The 17,022-nt window shown below is 45.9% G+C and overlaps 1 long non-coding RNA gene across 1 annotated transcript in view; it reads right to left on the reverse strand.

Moving 5' to 3' along the window:
- The window catches only part of LOC120030354, a 25,649-nt gene continuing 8,627 nt past the window's right edge, over window positions 1-17,022 (reverse strand). The window contains exons 2-3 of the long non-coding RNA XR_005473642.1: window positions 4,590-4,790; window positions 1-153 (exon numbers count right to left, since the gene is read on the reverse strand). This is a non-coding gene — a long non-coding RNA (uncharacterized LOC120030354). The remainder of the gene's footprint in view (window positions 154-4,589; window positions 4,791-17,022) is intronic.

The raw sequence follows: 17,022 nt of genomic DNA on the forward strand, positions 1-17,022 counted from the left end.
AGAGACAAAAACAGCAGCTCCGGAACAAGGTAGCACGTCCGGTGAACAGGTCAGGGTTCCATAGGCAGAACAGTTGAAATTGGAGCTGCAGCACGACCAGATGGACTGGGGACAGCCAGGAGTCATTAGGCCATGTAGTCCTGAGGCATAGTCCTAGGGGGGAAGGAGGCGGGACAGAGCGGGGAACAGAGCGGGGGACAGAGTTCTGAGCCAGTGTGACACTGAAGAATGCTCCACAGTCATCAATCAAGAAGACTGATAGTGAGTATAGGCCTAGCACATGTGTAATGCATGTGATAACAGAGGTGATTTTCAGGCGGACCTAAATATTGACTGGCTTTCATCAAGCTGCCCAATCAAGAAAAAGCTTTAAACTGTAAACAGAACCTGCCACATGGTGCAGGTTATCAGTCAACCTACCAGGGTGTTTACAAATAGCACTGGTGAAATCATCCACATGTATTGATCACATCTTTACTAATGCTGCAGAAATCTGCTTTAAAGCAGTCTCCAAATCCATTGGATGTAGTGATCACAATATAATAGCCATATCTAAGAAAACTAAAGTTCCAAAGGCTGGGCCTAATATAGTGTATAAAAGGTCATCAAATCAAATCAAAGTTTATTTGTCACGTGCGCCGAATACAACAGGTATTTACAGTGAAATGCTTACTTACAGGCTCTAACCAATAATGCAAAAAAGGTATTAAGTGAACAATAGGTAAGTAAAGAAATAAAAACAACAGTAAAAAGACAGTGAAAAACAGTAGCGAGGATATATACAGTAGCGAGGCTATAACAGTAGCGAGGCTATATACAGTAGCGAGGCTATATACAGTAGCGAGGCTATAAAAGTAGCGAGGCTGCATACAGACACTGGTTAGTCAGGCTGATTGAGGTAGCCATTTGATTACATGTTCAGGAGTCTTATGGCTTAGGGGTTAAAACTGTTGAGAAGTCTTTTTGTCTGAGACTTGGCACTCCGGTACCGCTTGCCATGTGGTAGTAGAGAGAACAGTCTATGACTGGGGTGGATGGGGTCTTTGACAATTTTTAGGGCCTTCCTCTGACACCGCCTGGTGTAGAGGTCCTGGATGGCAGGCAGCTTAGCCCCAGTGATGTACTGGGCCGTACCCACTACCCTCTGTAGTGCCTTGCGGTCAGAGGCCGAGCAATTGCCGTACCAGGCAGTGATGCAACCAGTCAGGATTCTCTCGATGTTGTAGCTGTAGAACCTTTTGAGGATCTCAGGACCCATGCCAAATCTTTTTAGTTTCCTGAGGGGGAATAGGCTTTGTTGTGCCCTCTTCACGACTGTCTTGGTGTGTTTGGACGCATTCTAGTTTGTTGGTGATGTGGACACCAAGGAACTTGAAGCTCTCAACCTGCTCCACTGCAGCCCTGTCGATGAGAATACTCGGTCCTCCTTTTCCTGTAGTCCACAATCATCTCCTTAGTCTTGGTTACGTTGAGGGATAGGTTGTTATTCTGGCACCACCCGGCCAGGTCTCTGACCTCCTCCCTATAGGCTGTCTCGTCGTTGTCGGTAATCAAGCCTACCACTGTTGTGTCATCTGCAAACTTAATGATGGTGTTGGAGTTGTGCCTGGCCATGCAGTCGTGGGTAAACAGGATGTACAGGAGAGGACTGAGCACGCACCCCTGGGGGGCTCCAGTGTTGAGGATCAGTGTGGCAGATGTGTTGCTACCTACCCTCACCACCTGGGGGCGGCCCGTCAGGAAGTCCAGGATCCAGTTGCAGATGGAGGTGTTTAGTCCCAGGATCCTTAGCTTAGTGATGAGCTTTGAGGGTACTATGGTGTTGAACGCTGAGCTGTAATCATTGAATAGCATTCTCACATAAGTGTTCCTTTTGTCCAGGTGGGAAAGGGCAGTGTGGAGTGCAATAGAGATTGCATCATCTGTGGATCTGTTTGGGCGGTATGCAAATTGGAGTGGGTCTAGCGTTTCTGGGATAATGGTGTTGATGTGAGCCATTACCAGCCTTTCAAAGCACTTCATGGCTACGGACGTGAGTGCTACGGGTCTGTAGTCATTTAGGCAGGTTGCCGTTGTGTTCTTGGGCACATGGACTATGGTGGTCTGCTTGAAACATGTTGGTATTACAGACTCAATCAGGGACATGTTGAAAATGTCAGTGAAGACACCTGCCAGTTTGTCAGCACATGCCCGAAGCACACGTCCTGGTAATCCGTCTGGCCTCGCAGCCTTGTGTATGTTGACCTGTCTAAAGGTCTTACTCACGTCGGCTACCGAGAGCGTGATCGCACAGTCGTCCGCAACAGCTGATGCGCTCATGCATGCCTCAGTGTTGCTTGCCTCAAAGCAAGCACAGAAGTGATTTAGCTCGTCGGGTAGGCTCGTGTCACTTGGCAGCTCGCGCTGTGCTTCCCTTTGTAGTCTGTAATAGTTTGCAAGCCCTGCCACATAAGACGAGCGTCAGAGCCGGTGTAGTATGATTCAATCTTAGCCCTGTATTGACGCTTTGCCTGTTTGATGGTTCGTCGCAGTGAATAGCAGGATTTCTTGTAAGATTCCCGGTTAGAGTCCCGCACCTTGAAAGCGGCAGCTCTGCCCTTTAGTTCAATGCGAATGTTGCCTGTAATCCATGGCTTCTGTTTGGGGTATGTATGTACTGTCACTGTGGGGACAACGTCCTCGATGCACTTATTGATAAAGCCAGTGACTGATGTGGTGTACTCCTCAATGCCATCGGAAGAATCCTGGAACATGTTCCAGTCTGTGATAGTAAAACAGTCCTGTAGTTTAGCATCTGCTTCATGTGACCACTTTTTTTATAGACCGAGTCACTGGTGCTTCTTGCTTTAATTTTTGCTTGTAAGCAGGAATCAGGAGGATAGAGTTGTGGTCGGATTTACCAAATGGAGGGCGAGGGAGAGCTTTGTATGCATCTCTGTGTGGAGTACAGGTGATCTAGAATATTTTTCTCTCTGGTTGCACATTTAACATGTTGATAGAAATGTGGTAGAACTGATTTAAGTTTCCTTGCATTAAAGTCTCCGGCCACTAGGAGCGCCACCTCTGGGTGGCGCTGTTTGCTTATTTCCTTATACAGCTGACTGAGTGCGGTTTTAGTGCCAGCATCTGTCTGTGGTGGTAAATAAACAGCCACGAAAAGTATAGCTGAAAACTCTCTAGGCAAGTAGTGTGTCCTGCAATTTATCACAATATACTCTACTTCAGGCGAGCAAAATCTACAGACTTCCTCAGATTCCGTGCACCAGCTGTTGTTTACAAATATGCACAGACCATACAATACGTTTTGTAATGATTCCTGTGTTGAGTGATGAGGAGCAACCAGACACTGCCACAGGACTTCCTGACGGGCCGCCCCCAGGTGGTGAGGGTAGGAATCAACATCTCCATCCCGGTGATCCTCAACACTGGGGCCCCACAAGGGTGCGTTCTCAGCCCTCCCCTGTACTCCCTGTTCACCCATGACTGCATGGCCATGCATGCCTCCAATTCAATCATCAAGTTTGCAGACGACACTACAGTTGTAGGCTTGATCACCAACAACAACGAGACAGCCTACAGGGAGGCGGTGAGGGCCCTCGGAGTGTGGTGTCAGGAAAATAACCTCACACTCAACTACAACAAAACAAAGGAGATGATCGTGGACTTCAGGAAACAGCAGAGGGAGCACCCCCTATCCACATTGATGGGACAGTAGTGGAGAAGGTGGAAAGTTTTAAGTTCCTCGGCGTACGCATCGCGGACAAACTGAAATGGTCCACCCACACAGACAGCGTGGTGAAGAAGGCGCAGCAGCACAACAGATGCAACAGTAGCTAACATGGGGAGAGGTCTTTCCATAATAAAGAGCAACTCTGCCTTAACAACACTATCAACAAGGGAGCTCCTACAGGCCCTAGTTTTGTCACACCTGTCCAGTCGTGTGGTCAGGTGCCACAAAGAGGGATTTAGGAGAATTACAATTGGCCCAGAACAAGGCACCTGGGCTGGCCCCTAAATGTAAACCGAGAGGTAACATTAATCTTATGCATGTCAATCTCTCCTGGCTCAAAGTAGAAGAGAGATTAACTTCATCACTACTTGTTTTTGTGAGAAGTATTGACATGTTGAGCTGTCTGTTTAAACTACAAGCACACAGCTCAGGCACCCACGCATACCCCACAAGACGTGCCACCAGAGGCCTCTTCACAGTGCCCAAGTCCAGAACAGACTATGGGAGGAGCAGAGTAATACATGGAGCCATGACAACATGGTACTCTATTCCACATCAAGTAACTCATGAAAGCAATAAAAACAGATAACCCCCCCCATAAAAATCACCTTATGGAACAGCAGGGACTGTGAAGAGACACACACAGGCACAGACACACGCATACACACACACGATAACATACGCACTGATGGTGCTGACAGAGATGGCCGCCTCGCTTCTAGTCCTTAGGAAACTATGCAGTATTTTTTTAATGTATTGTTTTTATGTATTATTTCTTACATTGTTAGCCCAGAAAATCTTAAGTGTTGTTACATACAGCCGGGAAGAATTATTGGATATCAGAGCGACGTCAACTTACCAACATTAAAACCAGGAATACGACTTTCCCGAAGCGGATCCTTTGTTCGCACCACCAACCAGGACATTGGATCTGATTCCAGAGGCCAACCCAAAACAACGTCGCCGCAGATGAGGTAGACGGAGCAGCCTCCTGGTCAGACTTCGAAGGCATGCACACCAGCCACCGCTTCCGAGTATATTACTCGCCATTGTCCAGTCTCTAGATAACAATGTAAACGAAATTAGGGCAAAGGTTGCTTTCCAGAGAGACATCCGGGATTGTAATATTCTCTATTTCACAGAAACATGGCTCTCTCGGGATATGTTGTCGTAGTTTGTACAGCCACCGGGATTCTTTATGCGTCGCGCCAACAGAAATAAACATCTCTCCGGGATTAACGACTCATGGTGTAATCGTAACAACATACAGGAACTCAAGTCTTTTTGTTCACCTGACCTAAAATTCCAAATGCCGACCATATTATCTCCCAGGAGAATTCTCGTCGGTCATTATCACAGCCGTGTATATCCCTCCTCAAGCCGATACCATGACGGCCCTCAAGGAACTTCACGGGACTCTGTGCAAACTGGAAACCATATATCCGGAGGCTGCATTTACTGTAGCTGGGGATTTTAACAAAGCAAATTTGAGAACAAGGCTATCTAAATTCTATCAGAATATTGATTGTAGCACTTGGATCACAGCTACTCTAACTATCGCAATGCATACAAGGCCCTCCCCCGCCCTCCCTTCGGCAAATCCGACCACGACTCCATTTTGCTGGATATACCCGTGACTAGAACTATCCAACGCTGGTCTGACCAATCGGAATCCATGCTTCAAGATTGTTTTGATCACGCTGACTGGGAAATGCTCCGGGCAGCCTCGAGAATACCATCGATTTACATGCAGATTTGGTGAGGAAGTGCATTGGAGATGTTGTACCCACTGTGACTATTATAACCTAACCAGAAACTGTGGATAGATGGCGGCATTCATACAAAACTGAAAGCGTGAACCACCGCATTTAACCATGGAAAGATGACTGGGAAAAAAGCTGAATATAAACCGTGTAGTTATTCCTTCCGCAAGGCAATCAAACAAGCGAAATGTCAGTATAGGGACAGAGGGGAGTCACAATTCAGCGGTCTGCCCAACGCATCACCGGGGGCAAACTACCCACCCTCCAGAACACCTACAGCACCCGATGTCAGGAAGGCCAAAAAGATCATCAAGGACATCAACCACCTGAGCCACTGCCTGTTCACCCCGTTATCATCCAGAAGGCGAGGTCAGTACAGGTGTATCAAAGCTGGGACCGAGAGACTGAAAAACAGCTTCTCTCTCAAGGCCATCAGACTGATAAACAGCCATCACTAGCACATTAGAGGCTGCTGCCTATAGGCATAGACTAGGAATCACTGGCCACTTTAAGGAATGGAACACCAGTCACTTTAATAATGTTTACATATCTGGCATTACTCATCTCATATGTATATACTGTATTCTATACTATTCTATGGTATCTTAGTCACTTAATGTTTACACATCTGACATTACTCATCTCATGTGTATATACTGTTTTTTTTTTTTATATATCTTAGTCCGTTCCCGCTCTGACATTGCTCGTCCATATGTATATAGTCTTAATTCATTCATAATTAGATTTGTGTGTATTGGGTATATGTTGTGTAATTTGTTAGATATTAGTTGTTAGATATTACTGCACTGTTGGAGCTAGAAGCACAAGCATTTCACTACACCCGCAATAACATCTGCTAATCACGTGTATGTGACCCATAAAATGTGATTTGATTTGATTTGATTTATCCCTGTGCCACCATTGCGACTACAAGATGCTCTCGGATTATGAGAGAACACACAGTCAGGTGACGAGAGAACAGCTGGAGTAGCAGTGTTCTCTGGGTTGTTCGTCATTGTTGGTGATCAAGCCCACTACTGTTATGTCGTCTGCAAACTTGATGATTGAGTTGGAGGCGTGCATGGCCACGTAGTCGTAGGTGAACAGGGAGTACAGGAGAGGGCTGAGCACACACCCTTGTGGGGACCCAGTGTTGAGGGTCAGCGAAGAGTTGTTTCCTACCTTCACCACCTGGGGTCGGGCCGTCAGGAAGTCCAGGACCCAGTTGCACAGGGAGGGGTTGAGACCCAGGGCCTCCAGCTTGATGATGAGCTTGGAGGGTATGGTGTTGAATGCTGAGCTGTAGTCAATGAACACAATTCTTACATAGATATTATTTTTGTCCAGATGGGATAGGGCAGTGTGCAGTGTGATGGCGATTGCGTCATCTGTGGACCTGTTGGGGCAGTATGAAAACTGAAGTGGGTATAGGGTGGCCGGTAAGGTGGCGGTGATATGATCCTTGACTAGCGTCTCAAAGCACTTCATGATGACAGAAGTGAGTGCTACGGGGCGGTAGTCATTTAGTTCAGTTATCTTTGCTTTCTTGGGTACAGGCACAATGGTAGCCATCTTGAAGCATGTGGGGACAACAGACTTTCGATAGGGAGCGATTAAATATGTCTGTAAACACACAAGCCAGCTGGTCTGCGCATGCTTTGAGGACGTGGCTATGCCATCTTGGCCAGCAGCCTTGCGACGGTTAACAAGTTTAAATGTTTGACTCATGTTAGCCACTAAGAAGGAGAGGGGGGGGGGGCGCAGTCTTTGTTCGCGATCCGCGACGGTGGCACTGTATTATCCTCAAAGCGGGCAAAGAAGGTGTTAAGTTTGTCTGGAAGCATGACGTCAGTGTCCGTGATGTGGCTGTTTTTGTCCCTGTACCGGCATTTCACTTTTTTTGATTGCCTTGCGGAGCGAATAACTACACTCTTTATATTCAGCCATATCTCCAGACCTCTTCCATGGTTAAATGCAGTGGATCGCGCTTTCAGTTTTACACGAATGCCGCCATCCATCCATGGTTTCTGGTTAGGGTAGGTTTTAATGGTCCCAGCGGGTACGACGCCTCCAATGCACTTATTTATAAATGCACTCACCGAGTCAGCGTATAGGTCAATATTGTCCTCTGAGGCTGATCAGAACATATTCCAGTCCGTGTGATTAAAACATTCTTGGAGCGTGGCTTCCGATTGGTCAGACCAGCGTTGAATGGTTCTCGTCACTGGTACATCCTGTTTGAGTTTCTGCCTATAAGCCAGGACGAGCAAGATGGCGTCGTGGTCAGATTTGCCGAAGGGAGGGCGGGCTTTGTATGCATCGCGGAAGTTAGAGTAGCAGTGGTCGAGAGTATTAGCCTTACGTGTCGTGCAATCAATATGCTGATACAATTTAGGTAGCACTGTTCTCAAATTTGCATTGTTATAAGAGAGGATCTGCTTCTACCTACAATACAACATGCCCACAAATGAGCAAGACTGTTACACAAATAGGCCTGAAACTAATCTAAGTCCACAATGACAGTCACAAGTACTGAGCAATCAGACAGTTCAAACAGCAATGACTAACTAGGCTACTAAATAAAAGACAGCTCTTAAATTAAATTACCCTAGTAAGACAATACCAATCAAAACGTATCCTTGCAGCTCTTGTAAGAGTTGATCCCCTTCCAAACTATAGATGTAGACTAGACGAGAAGCTTGTTCAAGTTGACATAATATAGACAAATTATATTGACTAATTGAATGGGCTACTGATGGTTCATCAGTGCTTCTCCTCCTTGCAGTGATTAGTGAATGACATGACTATAACTTTCCTCCTATCTCCTCTGTCCTTACAGCAGAAGAGTCAGACACCACAGTGGGCCCACTCCGGACTCGACCAAACTCCCATTGAAGAGGCCAACTTTCTATTGCTGGACAACCTTCTCTACTTCCAAACACTTGATCCTGAGTTTACTTCAGATGAGTACAGAGGACTTTAAGCTAAGAGAATACAGTAAAAATACACTGATAAAATAAACAATGTGAAAATAATATGTTGATTTTGTTTGCATGAATAATGTGTCTGAAAGCATGCGGTGTTGAGATGAAAATGGGTAGAACCCACAGGTAGTGAACTGTACTGGGGTCCAGATGGATCAGGTAGTTTGACTATCACCATGAGTGTGGTGGGGAAACTCCCTCACAGGGAGAGCCCTGTGTTTTGGTTGATCATGTCACATGACCAGGATTTTAACCTTTATTTAAAGCTTTTTCATCCCATTGTCTTTTTATGTCAGATGGTCCTGCACCATCCTCAAACAATTGCTTACATCTTTGGTTTAATTCTCATTTCTGGAAAAGGCTTAAAATAAAAGTTAAAATCCAGGTCATGTGACATGATAAACCAAAACACAGGTCATACTCACAGGTCATATTCATACTCATATGTCATACTTCTATTTTCTTCTGCACAGAGGATGTTTTTTTCTGAAACAAGGACTTGAAAATTATATGTCTAAATACTGCCTGTAAAAGCTGTGCAAAAAATCCAGAGTTACACTTGAACATAATGGATGTTATGTTTCTACCTATGATTAACTGAACATACCCATAAAATCCCAATCTGTGCTTTCCAGAAATAGCCTGCCATTTCAACGAGCACCAACATATCCCCAATGTGAAAAGAAAGGAAAGCAATCACGTTAACATAGACAACTGAGAGGCTTAACATTTCTTCCCCTCTATAGCTTCGTATGTGCTCTGCATCCCTATCTGCTGGAGAAACTCACTGTTACATTTTTTTTAGGTGATTTTCTTAAAACTGCATTGTTGGTTAAGAGCTTGTAAGTAAGCATTTCACTGTACGGTTGTATTTGGCACATGTGACAAATAAAATGTGATTTGATTTGATTTTCCCATCACAGGAAACGAGGCAGTCCTTATTGGCGACTGTAGTCTTACTTACAAGGTCAATGCCACGGTCTTATGAGAATCTCTTATGGTCAAAACCTGACTGTTTAGTCCGGCTCTAGGTCTAGGACCTGACTGTTTAGTCCGGCTCTAGATCTAGGACCTGACTGTTGCATCTGAATCAATAACATTCATAGGGGGAAAAAATTACAAAGAATTAAACCACATTACATCATGAACCTTTCCCATGATAGAGACAACTTTAGGCATTAGGAAGCTCAGGGCTCAGTCAATGAACAGGGGCCTCAATGATTTCATAGATAACAGATTATTCAGATAGGGAACTCTGTGGCCCAATAGCTAAGGAGAGCATCAAGCGTGTTCAATCACAGAACCACAGCACCTGCAAGAAAAAATCCATGCATTTTTATTAGTTTGTTACAATTGTTGGATTTGCGCCTCGCCTGCCACACGTTGAATTGGCACTAAAACAGCTGTTGTATTGGGTAATTTGGAGTGTGTTTTCTATTATGCAATGTTACACAATGGGATTGGGGCTTCTGAGAATGTAATTGGCTTCTGCTCCCTAAGTTTGAACAGCTGTGTGAGCCCGCAGCCCTGCACTGCTCATAGTCATAGGGATCTCTCTTTTGGCACAGTTCAGGAGCATAATAGATGTTACAATGTTTTGGTTTTGTTTGATGAGGTTGTAGCATTTAAATAGGGCCACAGTGTTTTGATTGCTCACCTGCCACAAGTTAAAATGTCAATGGACCTACCAGAGTAGGGCCCGCCAATGTACTGGTAGACAGCTTTCTAAACAACCTGACAGGACAAACAATAAACGGAAGCCTCCAATAGAACTACCGCAAATTAGTCCAATTATCATTTGTCAGGGGTCTTACATAGGCTAAAACTTGGATCATTTCCCACCCTAAGAAGAATTTAAAAGTAGACTGACCTTTCCCCGTACAGAAGTATACGGTAATATAACTGTTTATTATTCATTCAAATGATTACAGAAAAGATCTATGGAGGAGTGACAAGGTTAAATACCGAACATATCTCTGCTGTTTCCTGCCAATGTAAAAAGGTTATTCTAGCGACGTGGAACCTGTCCCAGACCAAGTTGTTGTTTATCAGTAGAGGAGGCTCTTCTCAGTCTATTAAAATCTTCCTGCTGAAGAGTCGCCTGGTCTTCCTAAAACAATCAGCAGGGGTGACTCGGGGTCGAAGGGGGGGGGGGGGGGGGGGGGGGGGTCGGCTAGGCCACAGAGACAGGCAGTGTGTGGAGCCTGCCAAAAGTGAGATTGTCGTATACAATGCAGTTCAAGTGTGTCTGGCATCCAGATAATGACTTAGAGTGGGGAGGTAGTTGTGATGGTAATCATAAGAATTGTTTACATCCATAAGGCCAGGAAGTTCATAAAATGTATTAGCAAGTGGCTACTTGCTACTGTTATTATGGGCAGGACACAATACAAAAGACTCAGGGGAGGGGCTCCCTACCTAGCCTTGTGGTGACGAGCTTCGGGGCTTCCTGTCCCAGAAAAGCCCTATTGGACGTGAACAGTATCACAAGTGACCAGAGTGCTGTAGAGGTCACGACATTAGTGGAACCTGTCCCATGCCAGACACGACTGGAAGATTACTCTTCCTCCGCGGACAGACGCCTGTGTTGGTCCAAAACAATAACTTCCGACAGGCTACTGTCCTGGCTCCTGCCTCTCTGGTCTACCCATTCTTTCATGTGAATATCCTGTCTTGTGTCGCGCCAGTGGACTGACTCGCAGAAAGTAGATCTATCTGGCTCTCTTCCCAGCAGTAGGGAGAAAGACTGCCGCCATGAACTTTCACTAGTGCTGTTTACTATGTTGTGGATTCTCTCTCTCTCTCTCCCCCCTCCGACTCCTGGCTTTCTTTGTTTATTATCAAAAAGGGCAGGAGGGTGTCCTTGGGTTCATCCCGCTTTCCCTTTTAAATCATCCCTAATTCAACGACAACATCGGTTCTACCCACGGAGTCATTATGACGGGACGCCCCCGCACCCAGCCCCGATACATGGCTTGCAGCACGTACCTTGTCTCTCTGTCCCCTCTCTCATTTTGGCTCAGACATAAGCAAACAGCCCAGGGTTTTATTTGAGCAAACAGTACAGCAAGCCATGGTCCCAGACAGACTGAGAACCATGACGATGTTAAGAGCCAGTGGGACTGGACAGCCAGTCACATGTGGGTTGTCTTTGACGCCTCACTGCGTGTCTTTGTGAAGGTGTCCTTTGTAGTCCACCTGTCCTTTGTAGTCTACATTTTCAAGGTGCCCACAAGTTATTTGAAATGCAATATTTTACAGCAATAATTGGTTAGAAACCCACACCTTCTGTCTTCCATGGTTTTGAACAACTATTTATAGAAAGTCTGAAATTATGCCATTATTGTTTGAATTTGAACTTGGTCTGTAGTGTTTCACTTCACCATTGAACTTTGTTTCTTAGCAAGTTTAAGATTTTTCCTAAAATTCTATCAGTTTATATAATGTGTTCCAAACTTATTTAAAGTTGCACTGTGTAGAAATTGCTCTGCCATTTTCTGGTTGCTAAAATTCTAATAGTGCGCCTAATTTCAGTTTATTTGACAAAACAAGCAAGTACAGTGTAGAGAATCACTGTACCATCTAAACCGCTGAGAAATATATTTTCCTTAAACAAAAATATAGTATTTTCAGCTGTTTGAAGCTGGTGTACAAAACGGAAAGTAAAAGACCCAAAAACTAAACTTAAAGCTGCAATATATAACTTCTTGGGCGACCTGACCAAATTCACATAGAAATGTGAGTTATAGATCTGTCATTCTCATTGAAAGCAAGTTTAAGAAGCGTTCTATGTGCATTATTTTTTATAATTCTTGTATTTTCAGCTTAAAATTACTGAAAATACAATATTTTTGGTTATGTAAAAGATGCTGTATTTCAAAGCGGTTTAGATGGTACAATGATGCTCTACACCAGGTATTCCCAGGGGTAAGAGGCGCAAAGATGATGAGAACTACATTGATTTGGGGTTCACTTATATTGGGAGTAGTGCCTTTCCTCAGCCACAGTGTGTTATATGTGCAAAAGTACTATTTCACAACTCGATGAAAACTTCACTCTTGCGCAGACATTTAGAAACAAAAGATACCAATTTGAAAAATAAGCCACGGGAGTTTTTTGAGCAAGAATGAAGACAACTTTCGAGTAGTAAGACATGTATAAAAGCAACAGATACCATTAATAAGAAGGGGCTAGAAGCGTCTTATATGGTGAGCTACCGAGTGGCTAGGACAGGCAAGCCCCATACTATTGTGGAGGACTTAATTCTTCCTGCTGCCGTGGATATGGCTGGGACAATGCTGGGGGAAAAGGCCCAAAAAACTATACAGACAATGTCTTCATCAAACAACACCATTTCACAAAGCATCAGTGACATGGCAGGAGATGTTTTGAAACAATTACTGCTTCGCATACAAGCCGGTGAATTCTATGCGTTACAGCTGGATGAGTCAACAGACGTGGCGGGCCTGGCTGTAAGGACTGGGTGTCGGAGTGCGAAGTCAGGCGCAGGAAGACAGAGGATACAATGATCACGTTCATTTAATGAACCACTGACAAACAACAGCCACCCCACTTGACACTGGGTGCTCCCAATAAACTGCCCCAGACACGGGGAACGAAAACAGTTCAGAAAATGCACACTAACACAAACACGTAACGATCAGACTAACAAACACCAAGCTTACAATAAAACAATCCCGCACAAAGAAACGGGCGGGCCGGCTGACAGATAAAGCCCAACTAATTACGAACAAACACAAAACAGGTGTAACCAATGAACACATAAGGAGGGGGAGGAAAAAGATCACTGGCAGCTAATAGGCCGGTGACGACGACCGCCGAGCGCCACCCGAACGGGAAGGAGAGCCTGCCTCGGTCGGAGTCGTGACACTGGCACAGCTCCTGGTATATGTCTGTTATGTTTTTGGAGGGTCAATTAAGGAAGACAACCTCTACTGCAAACCACTGGAAACCAGGACAACAGGAGATTATATTTTTAAGTACTAGACAGTTTTGTGACATCAAATGGACTTTGGTGGTCAAGATGTGTTTATTTGTACTGATGGCGCAAAAGCCATGACAGGGGCTCCCGACGCTATTTGGGTACACTGGGTCCCTGAACTCTTGTCTATTTTCTGCATTATGCAATGATATGGGCAGCGACCATGTAACGCTTTTACAACGTACAGAAGTGCGCTGGTTATCAAGGGGCAAAGTATTGACACGTTTCTTAAATTGAGAAACGAGCTTAAAGTTTTCTTTACTGACCGTCATTTTCACTTGTCTGACCGCTTAAGTGATGACAAGTTTCTCACACGACTGGCCTATCTGGGTGATGTTTTTTCTCGCCTGAATGATCTGAATCTAGGATTACAGGGACTCTGCGCAACTATACAAAATTGGGGCAATGGTTAAGAAGTTGGAGCTCTTCTCTGTCTGTATTAACAAGGACAACACACAGGTCTTTCCATCATTGTATGATTTTTTATGTGCGAAGGAACTCAAGCTTATGGACAATGTCAAATGTGATATAGCGAAGCACCTGAGGGAGTTGGGTGCACAATTACACAGGTACTTTTCCGAAACGGATGACACAAACAACTGGATTCGTTATCCCTTTCATGCCCTGCCTCCAGTCCACTTACTGATATCTGAACAAGAGAGCCTAATCGAAATTGCAACAAGCGGTTCTGTGAAAATTGAATTTAATCAGAAGCTACTGCCAGATTTCTGGATTGGGCTGCGATCAGAGTGTGCTGCCTTGGAAAATCGAGCTGTTAAGACACGGATGCCCTTTGCAACCACGTACCTATGTGAGAGTGGATTCTCGGCCCTCACTAGCATAAAAACTAAATACAGGCACAGACTGTGTGCGGGAACTTATTTAAGACTGAGACTCTCTCCAATACAACCCAATATTGCAGAGTTATGTGCATCCTTTCAAGCACACTCTTCACATGAATTAACCTGTGGTGAGTTATTCACAATTTCCGATGAACAAATAAGGTTTTATATGTAAGATGGCTAAATAAAGAGCAAAATGATTGATTATTATTATAATATTATTATTTGTGCCCTGGTCCTATAAGTGTCACATCTGATCCTGCCACGCCCTCTAGTGCTCATCCGGTGTCCCTTAGTGTCGCTGAGATGGCAATCGAGTTTCGCTCCCTCGCCGCTGAGAGTGGCTGGAATGAGGAGGCCTTTCAGGGAGCATTCCAGAACGCCCTCACCGATACCATCAAGGATGAGTTGGTGTCCAGGGATGAGCCTGGTGGACTCGACGAGTTCATCTCTCTCGCCATCATCGACAACCGTCTCCGTGAGCGTCAGAGAGAGAGGGCAGAACCCGAAACCACACGGCTCGACCGGTCCCGTCTCTCTCCTGAGGAGAGGCATCGGTGAGTCAGAACTAGGAGCTGCCTATACTGTGGCCAGGTTGGTCAATTTGTCTCCACTTGTTCACTGAGGCCAGTCAAAGGGGGTGGCTCGGCTGTTGTGGGGGATATACTGTTGAGTCAAAGCGCCTGTCCATCTTCCCCCAGACCCTTGCTAGATGGCACTCTTTTATGGCAAAGCTAGGCTTTTTCTCTACCTGCCCTCATCGACTCGGGTGCCGACAAGAGTTTCCTGGACCGAGGTGTTGTTACGCAGTTGGGTCTGGACACTGTTCCACTCGATTCAGTGTCAGTGAGAGAACCGTGCCGGTCATCCCGCGTCTCTCTGGGAATCACCAGGAAAGGATCAGTCTCCACATAATCGACTACCCTTGCTCTCCCCTGGTTCTTGGCCATCCTTTGTTAAAGCTGCACAACCCACAGATCGACTGGACTGCTGGAAGGGTCACCACTTGGAGTACATTTTGTCACTCTAATTGTCTACATTCTACCCTTCCCCCTGCCTGGTCTGTGCCCTAGTCCATTCCAGAACCCCCGGACCTGTCATCAGTTCCTCCAGAGTATCATGATCTAGCTCCTGTGTTCAGCAAGCCTGCCGCCTGTCTCTGTCTCTGCCGCCTCATCGGCCGTACGACTGCGCTATTGACCTCTAGCCTAGAGCTCCTCTCCCCTGTAGCCGGTTGTATAACCTCTCTCACCCCAGCAAGGGGCTATGGAGGGGTACATCCAGGATTCCCTGGCTGCAGGACATGTCAGGCCTTCTTCCTCTCCAGTAGGGGCTGGATTTTTCTTTGTCAAGAAAAAAATGAGTCACTGAGGCCATGCATAGACTTCCGTGGGCTGAATAGTATCACTGTTAGGAACAAGTATTCCTTGCCACTCATCAGTTCTCCTTTTCCCCCCCTCCATGGTGCCACAGTGTACACTAAACTCGACCTCCAGAATGCCTACCACCTTGTCCGCATCAGAGAGGGAGAAGAGTGGAAAACCGCATTCAACACACCACTTTGAGTATTTGGACATGCCGTTTGGTCTCACTAATGCTCCTGCTGTTTTCCAGAGACCGGTTAATGACGTTCTGAGGGATGTGATTGGACGCTTCGTTTTTGTCTATGTGGATGACATTCAATTTTTTTCGAAGGACCCTGAGGCTCACCAGCAACACTTTTGCCAAGTTCTCCAACGGATTGTTGGAGAATAAGCTTTTTGTTAAGGGTGAGAAAAGTAAGTGTCATGCTTCCTATGTGTCCTTTCTGGGTTACATGATTGCACAAGGACCGTTACAGGTGGACCCTGCCAAGGTCAGGGCAGTCACAGAGGGGCCTGTGCCCTCGAATCTGAAGCAGCTACAGCGTTTCCTGGGGTTTGCCAATTTTTACAGTCGTTTCATCCATGACTACAGTCATTTGGCAGCTCCTCTCACCACTCTCACCTCCACCTCCACTCCGTTCCACTGGTCCTCTGAGGCAGAGGCAGCGTTCTGGGAACTCAAACGTCGCTTCATTTCCACTCTGATCCTCACCCAGCCAGACCCAGATCTCCAGTTCGTCGTCAAGGTGGACGCATCTGACGCCGGAGTAAGTGCTGTTCTGTCTCAACATTCCCCCTCTGATCAGATGCTCCACCCATGCGCTTTCTTGTCCAGCAAGCTCTCACCTGCAGAAATACATTTCGACATAGGTAACCGGGAACTTCTGGCTGTGAAGCTGGCTCTTGAGGAATGGCGTCACTGGTTGGAGGGCTCGGTTCTCCCCTTCATTGTGTGGATGGACCACAAAAACCTGTCCTACATCCAGACCGCTAAATGTCTGAACTCTCTGCAGGCCAGGTGGGCATTGTTCTTTGGAAGATTCAACTTCACATTCACTTATCGCCCCGGATCTAAGAATACCAAGCCTGACGCCTTCTCCTGTCATTTCACCGCAGACAACACAGGTTCCGAGCCAGAGATCATTATGCCATCCACGTACATCATTGCCGCTGTCTCCTGGGAGATCGAGTCCCGTATTTGCCAGGCTCAGCAGAACCAGCCTGACCCAGGTAACTGTCCTAGAAAGGCTCTGTTTGTTCCAGATCCAGTTCGCTCTGAATTTCTTCAGTGGGCCCATTCTACTCACCTCATCTGTCACCTTGGCATGAACCGGACT

The sequence above is a fragment of the Salvelinus namaycush genome, chromosome 36 (genome assembly GCF_016432855.1).
Source record: "Salvelinus namaycush isolate Seneca chromosome 36, SaNama_1.0, whole genome shotgun sequence".
Taxonomy (NCBI): domain Eukaryota; kingdom Metazoa; phylum Chordata; class Actinopteri; order Salmoniformes; family Salmonidae; genus Salvelinus; species Salvelinus namaycush.